At 46.7% G+C, this 17,158-nt stretch overlaps 1 protein-coding gene across 4 annotated transcripts in view; it reads right to left on the bottom strand.

Moving 5' to 3' along the window:
- The window catches only part of CHRM3 (cholinergic receptor muscarinic 3), a 519,672-nt gene that overhangs the window by 6,321 nt on the left and 496,193 nt on the right, over positions 1–17,158 (bottom strand). The gene's annotated exons all lie outside the window — the stretch shown is intronic.

Genomic DNA, 17,158 nt, shown 5'->3' with positions numbered 1-17,158 from the left:
TTAACAGAAGACCATGGGGGAGGGGAAGGGGAAAAATAGTTACAGAGCGGGAGGGAGGCAAACCATAAGAGACTCTTAAATACAGAGAACAAACTGATGGCTGATGGAGGCAGTGGGGGAGAGGGGGAAATGGGGGATGGACCTTGAGGAGGGCGCCTGTTGGGAGGAGCCCTGGGTGTTGTATGTAAGTGATGAATCAAGGGAATCTACCCCCAAAACCAAGAGCACACTATACACACTGTATGTTAGTCACCTTGACAATAAATTATATTAAAAAAAAGGAACATCTGAATAACGCATAGATGAAATCTACCGCACTGCACTAACTGCCAATCATAGGTGATGGAAGGGGTCCTCTTCTTTATATATTTTCACCTCTCTGGGTTTTATTAGGTGCAGTCAACTCATCCTTATCTCCAGCTTTCTCTCACCGCGGGACGTCTGTATTCGGGAAGCGAGACTTGCTGTTTGGGTACTCTGTTGCATTTACGGTTCCTTCCCAGATCCATATGCAGAAGATCTGTTTCTTCTCCCTCCACCCGGTTCCCAGCTTCCCATAGGACTCCTAAAGGTGTCTGCCCGTCTTCCCCATCACACTCGCACCCATACGGGTGGATGAGAACGGATCCGTCTCGAACCAGACACCTCAGCTCAACGTCCTGTCTCTGAGGTTTAACAGCCACTTTCTCCCGGGGAGTGGAGGTGCCTGTCCAGTGTCCTCCACTGCATGTGCTCGGATGAGCGTTACTTTTTTCTTCTTCACATCATCACCCGTTGTCATGCATTCCTCTTCTTCCTCACGTACCCCTGCTAATTTTCTACACACTGAGTGGCTTTTATCTCCCCAGCGTCTTCCATTCCAAAGCCTCCTGGACATAGCAGCAAGGTCCACGCTTGAGCTGCATTACAGCGAAGGTCATATTCCTCCCTTCTTCCTACTCGCCCTCCCCACCCCAGCCCCTGCTGTGTGCTCTGAATCCCACATATCCTCTGCACCACCTTTCAGAATTCTTAAGAACGCTAAGTCTCTGTCATCGTGTCCCACGGAATTCATCATGTTCTGTACAGTTATTTTCACAGCTTCTGCCATACTGATTTTCTCATACATCATGATAATGGCCAATAATCCCAGTGCTTTGTATTTGTGCTGATGGCACATCTGTCTTCGTTCATCTTTGTTTCTTCTTGCCAATGTCATGCAGAGGCTGTCTACTATGTGTCTCTCCTTCGGCCATTCTTTTAGAAATGGCCTGTCATCCACAGTATGTAATTTCTGGGTGACCATCAATCATGTGGTCCTGACTCCTCTACCTCAGCAATGGGCCTGAAGAACATGCAAACAGGAGCAGCAAGAGTAAATTTAGGGAACTGATATGCGTCCTGGAAAGGGAGGGTAATTCTGTGTTCCTGGGGATTTCTAGGTGCCGGTGACCTATTTATATCCACGCGGAAAACCTGAGAAGCAAGCGTAGAGCGGAGATACGGGGGAAGGAGAGAGATGGCAGGCAGTGCGGAGCACAGAGACGGCATGATCATGATGTCTTCTCAAACCTGGATGGAGCCACTCCTGAGGTCAACCCCTCCTCCTTGACCTTGCAGGATATATATGTGAGCCAACCGTTATCTTTGTGGCTGGGGCTACCTGAGATAGCTTGCTGCCGTCTGCAGCCGTAAGGGTCCCAGTTAACATAACTGTCACCCTCAACATCAACACTTCTCATTAAGCCACAACTAGCTTTAGGCCATTATGATTGGTGCCATTGAATTCAATGACTCAGGACTCTCCCCTCCATGGGCTTACCCCCAGATGAGATATGGGATATGAATAAAATAGTTTTTAAAAAGCACAAAGTGTTTTAGGCAATGTCATATTGCTCCCCGCAGGTAATCACATTACGTTTGTAAAAATTCAAGAGCAAATTAATTTGCTCAGTTGACCCATGTTGAAGAAACACGTAGGAATTTAAAAAATATGCCTGAGATCAATTCTTTTTGTTTGGCTCACTGCATCCTGGGAATCTGTGGCGCACCACAAGTTGTATAATATTCCATTCTAATTATACTTTGTTGGAACACAGGATATAAAAGAAACCAGAATTGAGAGAAGACACCCATGCATAGGACTATGTCTCTATCCCGGGCTCATTAAATACTCGTTCTGGTGCTGCTGGAGTCTATGGGCTTCTTGATTAATCACTAGAAACCCTGTGAATCACAAACTATCAGGCGATCTTTGACTTAAGTTCTTTGGCATATCTACCAGCGGCCATTGTTCTCTTTATAATTCAATGCTAATTCAATATCTAATATCCCTTAAAAGTTTCAGATATGTGCTTTTTCTTATTTTAAAAATATTCTAGTCTCTGTCCATCATACCATGGATATAGATTATGAACTGAGCAAAAATTTTACTGTTGCGAAAGAGCCATTCACAGAGAATAACCTGTAGTTACGTGCTCTCCCCCCTTGTGATACAACATCGAAAGGACAGTAATTAAAAGCTAATGGTTAATAATCATGTATTCACTCCCGAAAAATACACTTGTTTCCTTCTGATATCTTCATATGTGAAAGTGAAAAAGAAGAATGTGAATCTGGTAGGTGAACAGGTCACTGAGGAGAAGAAAGCCTTTCAAATGGGAGATGGAAAGTAGTGAGCAAAGCAAATTACGAGCGAAAACCTGTTATGACTTCTGGCTCTGAGAGGGAGAAATGTCTAGGAAATCGTGGTTGCTCATCTGAAGCCACCACATAATGAGATGCACTAACTGTACTTCTCTCAATAAATATGATGCTGTTGTTATCAGTAATAACTTTTCCCTGGAAGGCAGCCAAAGGTAGTTGAAGAAGCATGGTCTTCAGAGCCTGTTTGATTTGGGTTTGAGTTCTGGGCTGGCTGAGAAGGAGTACAAACTTGGCAGAATGCCTGGCTTCTCTGAGACACATTTCTTCCTCTGTCAAGAGGGCTTCCCTAGATGGAACCACAAAGGACCCCAGAGAACGAAGACCATCTTGAGAGAGAAGAACAAAGCTAGAGGCAACACAATCCCTGATTTAAAAATACATCACAAAGTTGTAGTAATTAAAGGAGGATGACACTGGCCTGAAGACAGACATACTGACCCAGGTAACCAGAAAGAGCTCAGAATGCCAAGGGCACACAATGAGGAAAGGACAGTCTCTTCCACAAACGATGCTGGGAAAACTGGACGGCCACGTGCAAAAGAATGAAACTGGACCCCAGTCTTATGCCATGCACAAAAGTCAACACAAAACAGATGAAAGCCTTATTGCACATAAGACCTGCAACTACAAAACTCCTAGGAGAAAACAGAGGATGGGCTTCATGACACTGTCCTTGGCAATGATTTCTGGGTATTTATCCAAAAGAACCGAAATTAGCATCTTGAAGCGCTTCAAGCCCTTACTCCAAGCCTTACTTCCTTACCACTGGCCCTTACTTCCTTGTTCATGTAGCACTACTAACGATCGCCAAGATACAGAAACAAACTAAACATCTATGGATGGATGAAGGGATGAAGAAAGTATGGGGGGTACGTAGAGCGGCATAGTTTTCAGCCTTAAAAAAGGAAATGATGCAATATGTGACAGCACAATGAGCCTTGAGGACATTATGCTGAGTGAACTAAGCCAGTCACAGAAGGACGAACACTGCGTTACTCATATGAGGCGTCGGAAATAGCAGAACTCGTAGAAGCAGACAGCAGATTAGCCATGGCGGGTGCAGGGGGAGAGAGGGAATGAGGAGTTGCTATTCAATGGGGCACACGTTATGCAAGATGAATGAGTGCTGGCGGCCTTCTGCACAACACGGTGTCTGCAGTTAATGACACTGCAGCCCGCACTTAACATTGTCTTAAGGGTGGGGGGGGCGCCTGGGTGGCTCAGTTGGTTAAGCGTCCAGCTCTTGACTTCATGATCTCGCAGTTCATGAGTTCTAGCCCCACGTCGGGCTCTGTGCTGACAGTGTGGAGCCAGCTTGGGATTCCCTCTCTCTCCCTCTCTCTGTCTCTCTCCCTTTCCCTCACTCATGTGCTCTGTTTCTCTCGCTCTCAAAATAAATATACTTAAAATTTTTTTAAGGAGGTCGATCTCATGTTAAGGGTTCTTAGCAGAATAAAAACAAACAAAAACCCTGGCCACCGCCTGCTCTCTGTGGGTTATGAAGAGGGTAAGAAACATGAAGAAACATGGTGTGACAGGCTAATTCTCGGAAGTATTAACTGATATGCTGCCTGCTTTCCACTAACGCCAACTTCTCGTGTCCTCAGTGCTGGGTTGTGACCGCAGGAACACAAGGAGAAAGAAATCAGACCATGCTCAAAGTGTGCTTTTAAAAGCAGACTTCAAATACTCTGGTAGAGGGGCGCCAGGGTGGCTCAGTCGGTTGAGCATCGGAGTCTTGATTTCGGCTCAGGTCATGATCTCACACTTTGTGAGATGGATCCCGGAGTCGGGCTCTGTGCTGTCGGCTCGGAACCTGCTTGAGATTCTCTCTCACCCTCTGTCTACCCCTTCCCTGCTTGTGCTCTGTTTCTCCCTCAAAAATCAATAAACATTAGAAAAACTTTAAAAAAGAAATACTCTGGCTGAAACAGGGCTTTAGGGATAAGTTCTTCTTATCTACAAACATTTAAGTCTTTGGGCACCAGGGAATGGTGTACTGGCCTAATCAAATACGAAAGATCCCTCCTCACCCCGTTAAATCTAAGTAGATGGACAAAACGACCACAAAAAGTGACTCAGCAGGATCATGGAAAAAATAGGTACCCCATGAGCCAGCAATTTAAGTTCTAAGTATCTGTCCTCTAGAAAATCTTGCATATATTCAAGGAGATGTGCATAGGATGTTTGCTGAAGCATTTGTTGGCATGACAACAATTAGGAAAAAAAGAACATCAGTTTGAGAGTGGATTAACAAAATTTGGTAATACATAAAAGGGAATACAGCAAATAAAAGTTTATCTATCTATGATCTATCAATTTAAAAAATTTTAAATGTTTATTTATTTATTTTGAGAGAGAGATAGAGCAAGCTGGGGAGGGGCAGAGAGACAGAGAGAGAGAGAGAGAGAGAGAGAGAGGAGAGAGAGAGAGGAGAGAAGGAATCCCAAGCAGGTTCCACACTATCAGAGCCCAATGTGGGGCTCGAACTCACAAACTGTGAGATCATGACCTGAGCTGAAACCAAGAGCTGGATGCTTAACCGACTAAGCCACGCAGGTGCCCCTCATCTATCTATTTAAACATAAGATCTGAAGCTCTAATTCTAGAAGAAAACAAAGAGGATAAGTGAGCTTCATGACCTTGGTCATGGTGATGATTTCATGGCTGGATATATACGAATATAGTTCTAAAAGCTCTAAAAATATATTGTTGAGTAGGAAAAAAATGCGTGTGGGGTGATGAATAAACATGATATGATTCAGGTACCAATAAAACATATACAAAAATAGTATGTACCTTATATAGATGCTTATATGTTTAAAATTGTCATAAAAAGACAGAAAGATGCAAATCCCATAGTAGCAGTGATGTCTCAGTTGGGGAAGACGATGAGGGTGCGGGTGATGGACAAAGAGGACTTCAGCCTAATCTGTAACGTTCCTAATGGGAAAAGTATGCGTTTCCAAAGCCAGAGGGAGGCAGGGAAGAGAGTAAAGACGGGAAGATGCTGGAATTTTCCCTGGTGTTGGTTCTCCGTGAGGAGAGGGTCAGGAAAAACCAGGTCTGAGGATGCTGGTGATGCAGGGGTCACGGGGGCCGCACACGCTCCCTGCCTGGCGCCCGGTGGGAGGTAGGGGGGCGTCTCTGCCTCTGGGTCACGAGGGTCTGCGACAGCCTGCACGCACTTGGAGCGGCTGGTCCCTCGGCCTCACAACTCCAGAGCTCAGCTCAGGCCGGCTGACACCCGGGATCTCAGCTTTCAACACCCCGACCCGGGAACCCTGCCACCAGCCGAAATGGCAAATGGTGTTGTAAGCTGCTGTGTGGCGATTCCCCATGCCGAATGGGGCGTGAAAACGGAGATTGCAGTTATATACAGATGAGATTCCTTGCTGGCACGGGGCAGCATTCGTGGGTGGAAAAGGTAATACCCACGTTATACGTGAATAGTTAACGTCCTATCTGACACGTGGCAAACCCCAGTTCTCCAGTCAGTCGTGCACCCTGTCTCCCCACGGCTGCGGGGGGCCCTTCTCCCATTTGTTCCTCCGTGGGAACATCCACAGGGGCCATGCATCTTCACAGCACACTGTCTTCTATCCCCAGCCAGGGGAGTGCATTTCCAGCGCCCCCTAGTCCATCCACAGCGAGCTGTACCCATGGGATCTAGTAAGGGGGTGTCCGTATGTGGCCAGGAAACAAGACCTCCTCCTCCTCCTCCAACTTTCACTCAGGTACAGGTACCTGAGACATCTTCCATAACCTTCTTCCTGGCCCCCTGTGCCAGATCCGTCTTCTTAAAAGCACCCTCGTGCTCTCGGAGGTTCAGCGATGGAAGTCTTGTTGGTATGACATCAGAGAAACCGATCAGAAGGTCCTAAGGGCTTCCATAAGGACTATCTAAAAAGACTTATTAGACATGAAGTCACCTACTCTCTTTCCGTACATACCCCTGCCATTCAGAAGTAACATGTAACTTGCTAAGAACCAGGGGTCCTGGGTAAGATCCAAATGAAACGATGATAAACGTGGGGCTCCTGTTTAAGGCCTTTCCCCGAGGAGGGGATGTGATTTCGAGGCTCGGCACTCTTTCTCATCCTGACTCAACAGCCTACACACTGTGGAGCTTGTCCATCAAAAGCCTACATGCTCTAGGGCTTATTTCGAATCAAGGAAGTTCCTAATCTATGGTCACTGAACTGATGTCCACTGGTGAGGACACCGGAGGGAAGCCCCGCCTTCTCATGCTCGGGAAGGAACAGGTGGCGAGAGCAGAGATCCCTGCAAGCAGAAGGTCTAGGAACGCAGGCTGCCCAAGGGCAAAGGGGTGGTGAGGCAGGAACAGAACAGGGATCCAGAGATTTCCGACCCGTCGGGTGGGAGCCGGGGCCCGTGGGGGTTGGTGGGACATTCAGGGCATTGCTATGGAAGTGTTCCAGCCTGCAGACCTCAGGCGAGGCATTCAAAAACGAGCACGATCCTGCCAGTGGGTGGGGACACGAAGTCCTCCTCCACGATTCTGGGAGGAACACCCTATCCTTCCACGTGGATTAGTGACATCTGTGCATATATAGGTTGGTTCCCGATTTCACCTCTGAGTGTATGTTTTTCCAGACCATCTTCTCCATATTGTATTTACGAGCACATACAGAACTGCTTCGCTGAGTTTTTCAAAACAGAAACCAGAAACCAATCAGTGGGCCAACCGGGGAATAAAAAAGAAAAGACACAGAATTGAACAGGGCATATCAGAACACATGATAACTGTAAGTACTGTTTCTGAAGACTTCTTTTTAGGACACACATATTCACATACACAGGTATGACATAAAATGTAATTTGTACTGTCGGTCCTGGTCAGCAATGTTTGAAAGTCACTGCAGTGGATAGTCTGGCCTCTTTTATTAGTATTTAAAATGAAAAATTGGAACAAAATGTGAACTATTTGAGAGTGCCAAGAGTTGAAAGTAACATTATGAGAAATTTAATCCCCCTAAGTTATGCGAAAAGGTTTTGGGATTATAAATCTGTAAACTACCTAGATGACGTTTTAAAAACTTAAAAAATGTAAATATCCAATATGAAAACACGTGTAAAAGTGCTTAGAGACACCTAAAAGGCCAATGTAAATGTGAGGCATTTTTTAAATGAATTCCAAGAGACAAAGTCATTTCATTTCCTCTAAGCCATCGTGAAAAAAAAGGATTGGGGGCTGTCAATTTTTAAACCTCCTGAAATGATTAAAAATGTGTAAATTAACTTTTTCTAGAAGTTTAATTCCACTTCTGTTGTTGTTATAACTATTACCATTACTATTATTATTATTAAATCACGAAGGGCCAAGGGAAAAAACCAAAAATACCTTTGCAGTTCACAACCATGCTTTTTTCTAAGATCAACTATTCAGCCCTTCCTCCACATTCAGCATCAAGTACGCATCACTTCTCAGGGTTTGCTGTGGGTCTCTCCTCCCCTTCTTTGTTCAGAGGGTCTCTGTGTCCTTATTCACCAGTCTTCAATGAAAAGGACTTTCCCCAACGCTACGTTGTTCAGATGACAGGCAATTCCAGAGCCGGCCACTAGGTGGCGAAGCAGACCCGGAGAAGCGGCTTGGCGGGCGGGCGCGAGGCTGCAGCCCTTCTCCCCAGGCCGGTGAGCGGGAACCTCCACGCGGCTCAGTCATGCGGTGCGTGGAGAGACAGCCAAAGGGTCAACAAACCCTCCGCAGTCAAACGTGTCTTTAAAGGGAATCAAACCTTTGCAGACTCGCACAGTCAGAACCAAACTTTGTGAACCCAGCTCTTGTTTCGAGCTGCCAGGAGGAAAGTCGTGCCCTAATATGGTGCAATTGCTCCCGTTGCGAACAGAACATTCCGGAATGCCAAAATGGGAATAAAACGCCACTTCAAAAAGAGAAAGCTTGTTTTTGAAAAGTCGATGGATCATGCCGCCTCCCTTGGTTGCTGCCTTTCATAGGTTTTATGCCATTTGACAACAAAAAGGAAGGCTGCTTGGCAAAGTATTGGCCTCGCTACTGTCTATGCACAACAGCTGGCTGCTGAAATAACACGGTGGAGCCTCAAAAACAAACGTCTACATTGGACTAATTATCTGCATCAGCACTCTCGAGCCGCACACCTTTTGTTATTAGAATTTTTAGAGCAACAGCAAGAAGTAGAAAACAAAGCTCAGAGGGGCTCACTCCCTATCCCTTTACTTGTTCGCTTCCGAGGGAAAAGAGAGAAAGAGGGGCCAGCCGGATTCTGTTCTCCCGCAAACCTTCAGGATCTAGGATTTACTTCTTATTTTCTCGATATTCTGAAAACTTACTGTTACTTCTTTTGAATACGGTGTATGCGTTTGTGATGGGTGAGGAATCGTGTCTGTAAACTGCAGAGCTAATGCACTCAGAGAAATAACTCTGATGAAAAATCTAGTCAAAACAGACTTGTGGACTACATATTTTTTTAAATAAAAAATTTTAATGTTTATTATTTATTTTTGAGACAGGGAGACAGAGTATGAGCAGGGGAGGGGCAGAGAGAGAGAGAGGGAGACACAGAATCCGAAGCAGGCTCCAGGCTCCGAGCTGTCAGCACAGAGCCTGACGCGGGGCTCGAACTCACAGACCGCGAGATCATGACCTGAGCTGAAGTCGGATGCTTAACCACCTGAGTCACCCAGGCGTCCCTGGACTACATGTTTCTAACGTGTCCATTTATATACTGATAGGACACCTGGCAAAGAATGTTCTTTTGACTTCACGTTTATGTTTTTTGATTGCTTTCAGTCAGACTAGTTATGATTTTTTTCAAGGTCCGTATTTATCAGAGTATCTATTTTTGTAGCTGGACATATTTCATAGATCTGATTTCCTTTGAAACTTCAGCCGATTTGCACCTCCCCATCCCCACGTGCCGGAAGACTGTTTGCAAAGAAGTAGCAGTTACTTGGGGGCGTGCACATAAGGGGAGACTGAGTCCGGCCCGATCCCGTTAGGTCAGCAAACATACCCCTTCTGCCAGGTGGGCAATCTCCTGAGCACTCTGATCCTGCTTCCTTAACTATAGAATGAGGATTATCCTACTTGAGGATTGGATAGAATGTGTAGAGAACATTTAGCATAGCCTGACGGGTCCACAGCAGTTTCTTGAGAATGGTTAAGACTATTAAGTTTCTGTGATTGTTCAATTTTACAGAATGGTTTTTTCAAGGCTAAACGAGAGCCAGCCTCTGTGGAGTTCTAAACCCAGGGTGACTCTGCCCTCGGGGGACGTTTGGTAATGTCTGGACACATTCTTCTTGTCACAACTTGGGGAGAATGTGTGTAGCAGGGGCGGTGGGGGGGGGGGGGCAGAAACGCCGATAAATATCCTACAGCACAGCCCCCGACGACAAAATTATCCGGCCCCAGAGGTCTGTCATCCAGAGGCAGAGAAACTCCCGTGTATAGACAGATAATAGAGATCCAGAAAAATGGACCCAGTGCCTGGAAAACGTCCTGGCACCCATGAACCTGGCAAGCCGGTTGGCAAAGTCTCTTCAAGAATCAGCTCACGGGGCGCCTGGGTGGCTCAGGTGGTTAAGTGTCTGACTTCGGCTCAGGTCATGATCTCACGGTTGGTGGGTTCGAGCCCCGCGTCGGGCTCTGTGCTGACAGCTCAGGACCTGGAGTCTGCTTTGGATTCTGTGTCTTCCTCTCTCTCTGCCCCCACTCGTGCTCAGTCTCTCTCTCTCTCTCTCTCTCTCTCTCTCTCTCTCTCTCTCAAATAAATAAAACGTTAAAAAAAAAAAGAATCAGCTCACATCTAATTCCTCTGGAAATCCCACTCCCCACCTACGGGAATCAATCTTGTCATCATTTGATCAACCCTTCAGTCATCATCTGAGACAGTCTGTGCGTTTGAGCGCTTACTGTGGCCTTGGACAGGGGACAGGGTTCTTGCTCCCCAGAAACCACTCCTTAGGGACACCGTTAGCTACGGTGAATTGCCACAAGAGAAGGAGTCTGGTGAATAACCAGCTTTGCCTGAGTCGGCGGGGGTATTTGGCGAGTCTTGAGAAATAAAACCCCAGGCTGCCAAGCAGGAAACAAAGAGCACAGCATTCCAGGTAGAAGGAACAGCCTCTGCAGGGCGTAGCCGGCCACCCTACACGCTCCCGTCCCTCCGAGCACAGTGTGTTTTAGTTTTTCTCCCTCAATTCACCGCAGGGGAGGCGCCTCGAGGGAAGGTTCCTGCTTCTCCCACTCGCCGTTTTATTCGGAGATCTTCACGACTTCTTTTGCACAGCAGACCCAGAACTGTGGCCTGAGCTCCCGCGTCCCTGGCATCAACGCAGCCGCACTTAGGACAGAAGTGCTGATAACAGAAGGGCCCGAGGAGGTGCGGGCGCCCAGGGTAAACGGCGGTGGCAGGGAGGCAGAGACCGAGGTCGCATCTGATGAGAGCCCACTGGAAGGGAAGGAGCACCGCGGGCTCCTCCAGAGGCGGCCGCAGGGGGAGGTGGAGAGATCGCCTAGTGCCCTTGGGCTGGGCTGGTCCAAGAAGATAAGAATTTGGTGGCACCCGTGACTCGGGACAGAAAGGAGGTGTGGCTGGGAGAGAGGAGTCCCCATCGTCAAGGGCCTGCCTCAGCCTCTTCCACGGCAGAGAGAGGGAGAGAGAGAGAGGGGTTCTCAACCACCCTGTCCCTCCAGATGTCCCTCCGTGGGGGGCACAGGGCAAAGACAGGCTTGCCTGGGGGAAAGAGCCACACGGAAAACACCATCTTCTTGTCATCGTTCTCCGCTGCCCCCTATGCACTCTCGTCCTCACACTGGTGACCCTGGACCCACACCCTGTGCTGGGAGTCCTGTGAGGCGATTGTCTGGGTTTGGGTGCTGCCTTGTCATTGCCTCAGTATCCGCACCAGAAAATGAGCAGGGGTAACACCACGTGGCTGTTAGGCACATTCAAGGAGATAACAGAGAAAGCGGGGGGCACAACCGTCATCACTCAATAGGCGTTTATTAAAAAAAATTTTTTTAAATGTTTATTTATTTTTGAGACAGAGAGAGACAGAGCATGAAGCAGGGGACGGGGGTGTCAGAGAGAGGGAGACACAGAACCTGAAGCAGGCTCCAGGCTCTGAGCTGGCAGCACAGACATGGGGCTCAAACCTGCGAACCGTGAGATCATGACCTGAGCCGAGTCAGGCACTTAACTAACTGAGCCGCCCAGGCGCCCCTCAGGAAGCGTTTTATAAGGTGTCGGTCCTCTCTTGCCTGCTATGTGATCACACCCAGAGCTGGAGTCCCTGGGACGTACCTGGGCCTTCCCCGGTCAGAGATTTGACACATCGCTTTTTGTTTCCACGGATCTTCATCCTCCTGACAGGTTGTAAGCCTCTTGGGGGCAATGAGCAAAGGCATTTTTATCCTTACTTTTTGAGTTTCCAAGTCTGTCTTAGAATTCACAACTCTGATAGGAGGAAAGCGGCCCCTTGGTGGTAACATGTTCAGTAGATTGACCCTTAAGGCATATGGTTTTATTAATAATGTTCACTTTTGGGGCGCCCGGGTGGGTGGTTCAGTAGGCTGAGCATCCGACTCTTGATTTCAGCTCAGGTCATGATTCCAGGGTCATGGGATCGAGCCCCACGTCAGGCTCTGTGCTGAGTGTGGAGCCTGCTTGGGATTCTCTCTCTCTCTCTCTCTCTCTCTCTCTCTCTCTCTCTCTCCCTCTGCTCCTCTCCCTCTCTCTCTCTCTCAAAATAAATAAAATGAAAAAAGTAATACTCACTTTTTCTTATAAAAGCAAATCAGGCAAGAGAAAGATAGAGTACTTGTGATTCCTCCTTGAAAGCAAAAACCCCTCAAGGTTCAAATGAATTCTACTGAAGAAGAGGAAAAAATGGAGAACAGGGAGAATTAATCTCCAGTAACAGGAAAAAAAAAAAAAAAATGAACACACTGGCGAGGTAGCTTTGGTACGATCGGCGAAGAATTTACACACGGCCGAGATATTAAAAGGCTTTGCGGGAAGGAGAAAAAATGGTGGAAATGTAAGCAAGACCCCACAATTTTATTTTGCCTTCTATTGTCCTTTGGGGGACACGCCTTCTTGGTTCCTTTCTCGTGATTTTAAAGACAAACACCACGATGACCCCAGGGGCTGCAGGTTTTGATCTCAGTTTCCCTTCCAGTGCTGCCATCGATAACATCTGTCCTCCAGGGACCCGGGCTCTTGCAAGTGAGCGTGTATTAACCCCTGCAGCCTTATAATCATCCCATGAGGTGGGGACGGTCAGGCCTCCCGCCTGCAGCGTGAAGAAGCCGGTGCACTGAGTGCCGTAGAGACCTGCCCCGGGTCCCGCAGCTAGCCGCGGCCGGCTCCCCGTCTTTTCCTAACTTCTACCCTGGTGGCACATCCACCAGGCCCATTGCCAAGCAACACCCAAATGTATGAAGCACCCATGCAGGCCTCTTGCCCCGCCTCTCTCACGCCCATGCCCTAGAGGTAACCACTGGCAACAGTTCACTTGTTAAGTGAATACTTGGTAGAGGAATGGATATGAACTTCCAAAATCACATATGTACGTGTTTAAGCACTCCCTGTGTGCCAGGCACCGTTCTCTATGTTTAAACACATATTAAGCCATTTAATCCTCACGACAATTCTGTGAGTTAAGAGTCTTTCATTTAATGGCCAGATGAGGAAACAAGAGGCACAGAGAGGTTAAGTCACTGGGCCAGGGTCACACAGCTTGTAGGCTGCAGAGATGAGATTTGCACGAAGGATGAAGGCCGTCTAACCCAAGGCATTGCTCCCAACCAGCCAATGTGTATTATGCTGTCTACCTTGCTTTTTTTTCATTTAACGGTATATCGTGGACATCTTTCTCCTTCAGTGCCAATAAATCTACGTCACGCATGCCTAAAAGGCACCCGGTACCATAAAGAGGGACGGACCAGGATTCGTTAATTAGCACGTTATGTCCTGGACTCCAGCAGGTTTTCACGGCGGGAGAGCGTATGAGACACAGCGTCCCCTGACGATTCCTCCTCCTTTTAAGTGACATGATGCCGAGTCAGCGTGAGCGTGGCCAATGCGAATCTCTGAGAACCTCCAAACAAGAAAATGACCGGTTTCCAGACTCCTGTTCCGCACTTGCTCTACTGAAATTCTAGTAAGAAGGCAGAGGGCCATGTCTCCACGTCCTCGGCAGCTGGCCCACATCACAAAGCCGTGTAGAAGTCAAACAAATGAAGAGATACGAAAGGACTGTGATGGAGAAGATGTGGTGGTGGGGGGTCAACCCTTTTCTTAAAACACTACCCGCCAAGAACGCTCACAGATTTTGATGAAAGAAAATGGACACTAAACTCTCAAACTATGGTAAAGTATAAAAAAGTGACTGTTCAAAGCACTACGCATCTGTTAAAATGAAACAATGAGAGCAGAAACTGTGAGATTCAAATAAAATAATAAAATGTATATTTTGGCACAGCCCTCACAATTAAATATTAGAAAACAATGATCTCTTGTTTTGAATTTCCTGAAACCAAATGGAAAGTAAAGCTCATATCACTATTAATTCTGGCTCCACAGGATTAAAAACAAAGGGCAAAGGAATAAGGTTGAACCGGTCTAACAAAACAGTGCAAATCCTTATTCTAAAACCGCACAGGAGTATGAATGCAAACATTAAATACCAGAAGTATGAAATTAATAAAATGAAAAGATTTATCAGACAGAAAAGAAGAAATTATACTGAGGATTCGGAATAAACACAAACAAAAAAATAATCATGGGCAGAATACTGAGGTTTGGTGCCTGGAATTATTTTTAGAAATCCCCATCAAACTGCCCTTCCTCTGGGCGATTTGGCACTTGCTGTCGGGGCTTCACTGAGGGGCCGTGGCACGGGGGGTCCCTGCCCCGATGAGCTCAGAAGTGTCACATCTCCCCACCTGCCTCTGAACTCCAGAGGGCAAGGAATGGCACTAACATGCATATGTAACCCAGCAAGGGCATGATTCGGAGCTGGATCCACATGATCGTATACCGCGAACACCCAGGTTGCCTGGGCGGGTGGCTTCACCCTCCGAGGCTTGTGTTTTCCTTTCCCGAGATAAGAAAGTTTAAGCTTCTGATGCAGTGGCCACGATGTGACGTCTCTGTCTGTGGTAGATAATTTTTTAAAGGTTATTTATTTTGAGACAGGGACACTGGGAGTATGAAAGGGGCAGAGAGAGAGAGAGAGAGAGAGAGAGAGAGAGAGAGAGAGAATCCCAAGCTGGTTCTGCACTGTCAGTGCAGATCCTGACGTGGGGTTCAAACTCACAAATGGTGAGATCATGACCTGAGCTGAAATCAAGAGTTGGACACTTAGCTGAGCCACCCAGACGTCTGTGTGGTAGATATTAACTGTATCTCACTGTTGATCTGCGAAGCAGCGAATGCTTCATAGAACTAATAATATACCACAATGGAGTGGCCATGCTTCTGTGAAGGACAAATTTATCAATGGCCAAATCCCAGACCCAAATGATTTTAAAGCCTTTATGATGTCGGCGATTCGACACGCCACATCACATTAATATTGGAGACTGAACTGCACATTGCACAGAACTGTGCAGAATGCGGGATCGTTATGCTTCAGCAGGTGCAACATGACCCATGACATAACCAATTCTGTAATAACTGGTCATACTGTCATCTATCGAGCGCCTATCTCATATATGGCACATATATTATGTATATATTCAAAGTATATATTCATTAGGGCAAATCCTTAGAGTAATTCTATAAGGTGGATATTCTTAACATTTTATGTTTGAGAAAACAGAGCCTCAGGGGTTAAGAATTTGCCCAAGAGACATCGGACGTGTCCAATGGGATTATAGACTTTGTGTGTCAGACACTAAACCACAGTCTCCATGGTTTGCTTAACCTACTCTACCAATGGGGTCTTCTTGTAATTGGCATGAAGCACATCGTTAATGTTGTGTTCATACATTGCTAGTTCGAGAATCGATTCCTCTTTCTCTGTAATAGATGACGCAGGAAACGGTACGTGGGAGAATCCCAGAATTACAGGGGCAGGCCCTTCCCGAGTTTAAATTTGTACTCTTTGCTGCAAGCGTGTCTTATTCATTCTTATCCCCCTCATTATGAGTTATTTTCTCTGGCAGAACCGTATTTTAGAATTGGTTACATCTCTGACACAGGCTCAGCATATCCTAGTCTGGGACCGAGGGCTGAAATGCCACCTCTATGAGCCACTGATACAGTGACGGGACTGGCTCCCAGTTAGCAGCTGCCCCTGAACACGACAAAGTACTTCGTTGTTCTCCATTGCCGGTGGAGCCTGGTTCAACTAGTCTGCACAGCCTTCGGTAGAGCTGTACGCGGAGGTGAAGTGAGTTCGCGGGGCAGTTGTTACATGACAGAGGAAGCCACCCTAAGATTCCTTCCCTGGCCTGGCAGACTCGGGAACCTAGACTAATGACAATTAATCATTCAGGGAAGCTGATTAACGCCCTGCTTGTCTTCTCTGTGAAGGCAGCGGCACTTGCATCAGAATAGATCGCTTTATCCAGTCTATTTCTTGTTGCTGTTACTATTGACACATGAATGTTGGTGTCAGAACGCATTTGTCTCCAGAGGAGAACACCACAGTGACCGTGAGCACCACCGCCTTGATGATAAGAAACCCTTTCCACTCCAAAAACAGGCTGTGAAAGAAAAGGCTTTCTATACGAGTTGATATTTCAATATATTCCAATCAGGGGCAGATACAGACTTTGTGGAGACTGAAGCTTCTACAAGTTTATTGTCCCCCTTTAAGAAAATGCATACGAAATTAGGAGTATAAGATGTCATCACTCTCCTCTCCCCCAGAGGCTTGCATAAAGGGAAAGAGCTTGCCGTTTTAGCTTTACTAGCTTCACAGTAAATTTTCTCCCAATTCCAACAAAAATTCAGACGATTATGATTGAGGAACTTAAAGTTTTTAAAACTCTATATGCAACTCACTCAATATGTGTATCTGTAGACTTAGAGGTAATGAAGTCTTCAAAAACACCTCAACGTGGGGCGCCTGGGTGGCTCAGTCGGTTAAGCATCTGACTTCGGCTCAGGTCATGATCTCACGGTCCGTGAGTTCGAGCCCCGCATCAGGCTCTGTGCTGACAGCTCAGAGCCTGGAGCCTGTTTCTGATTCTGTGTCTCCCTGTCTCTCTGGCCCCCCCCCCCCCCCCCCCGTTCATGCCGTCTCTCCCTGTCTCAAAAATAAATAAACATTAAAAAAAAAAAACAAAAAAAAACAAAACACCTCAACAAGCAAATGCAAATACAATGGCTGGAAATTCTGATGCTGTGCAGAAGGAAATTGGAGTTGGCCCACGTGTGATGTATTCCAATGAATTAGGTTTGAGAATGTTTAATTAGCTTCTAAAGTTAAGAACCCATAAGATCCCACTGTA

The sequence above is a fragment of the Panthera onca genome, chromosome D2, assembly GCF_046562875.1.
Source record: "Panthera onca isolate mPanOnc1 chromosome D2, mPanOnc1 haplotype 2, whole genome shotgun sequence".
In the NCBI taxonomy this organism is placed as follows: domain Eukaryota; kingdom Metazoa; phylum Chordata; class Mammalia; order Carnivora; family Felidae; genus Panthera; species Panthera onca.
This window is presented reverse-complemented; position numbering and strand designations above follow the sequence as displayed.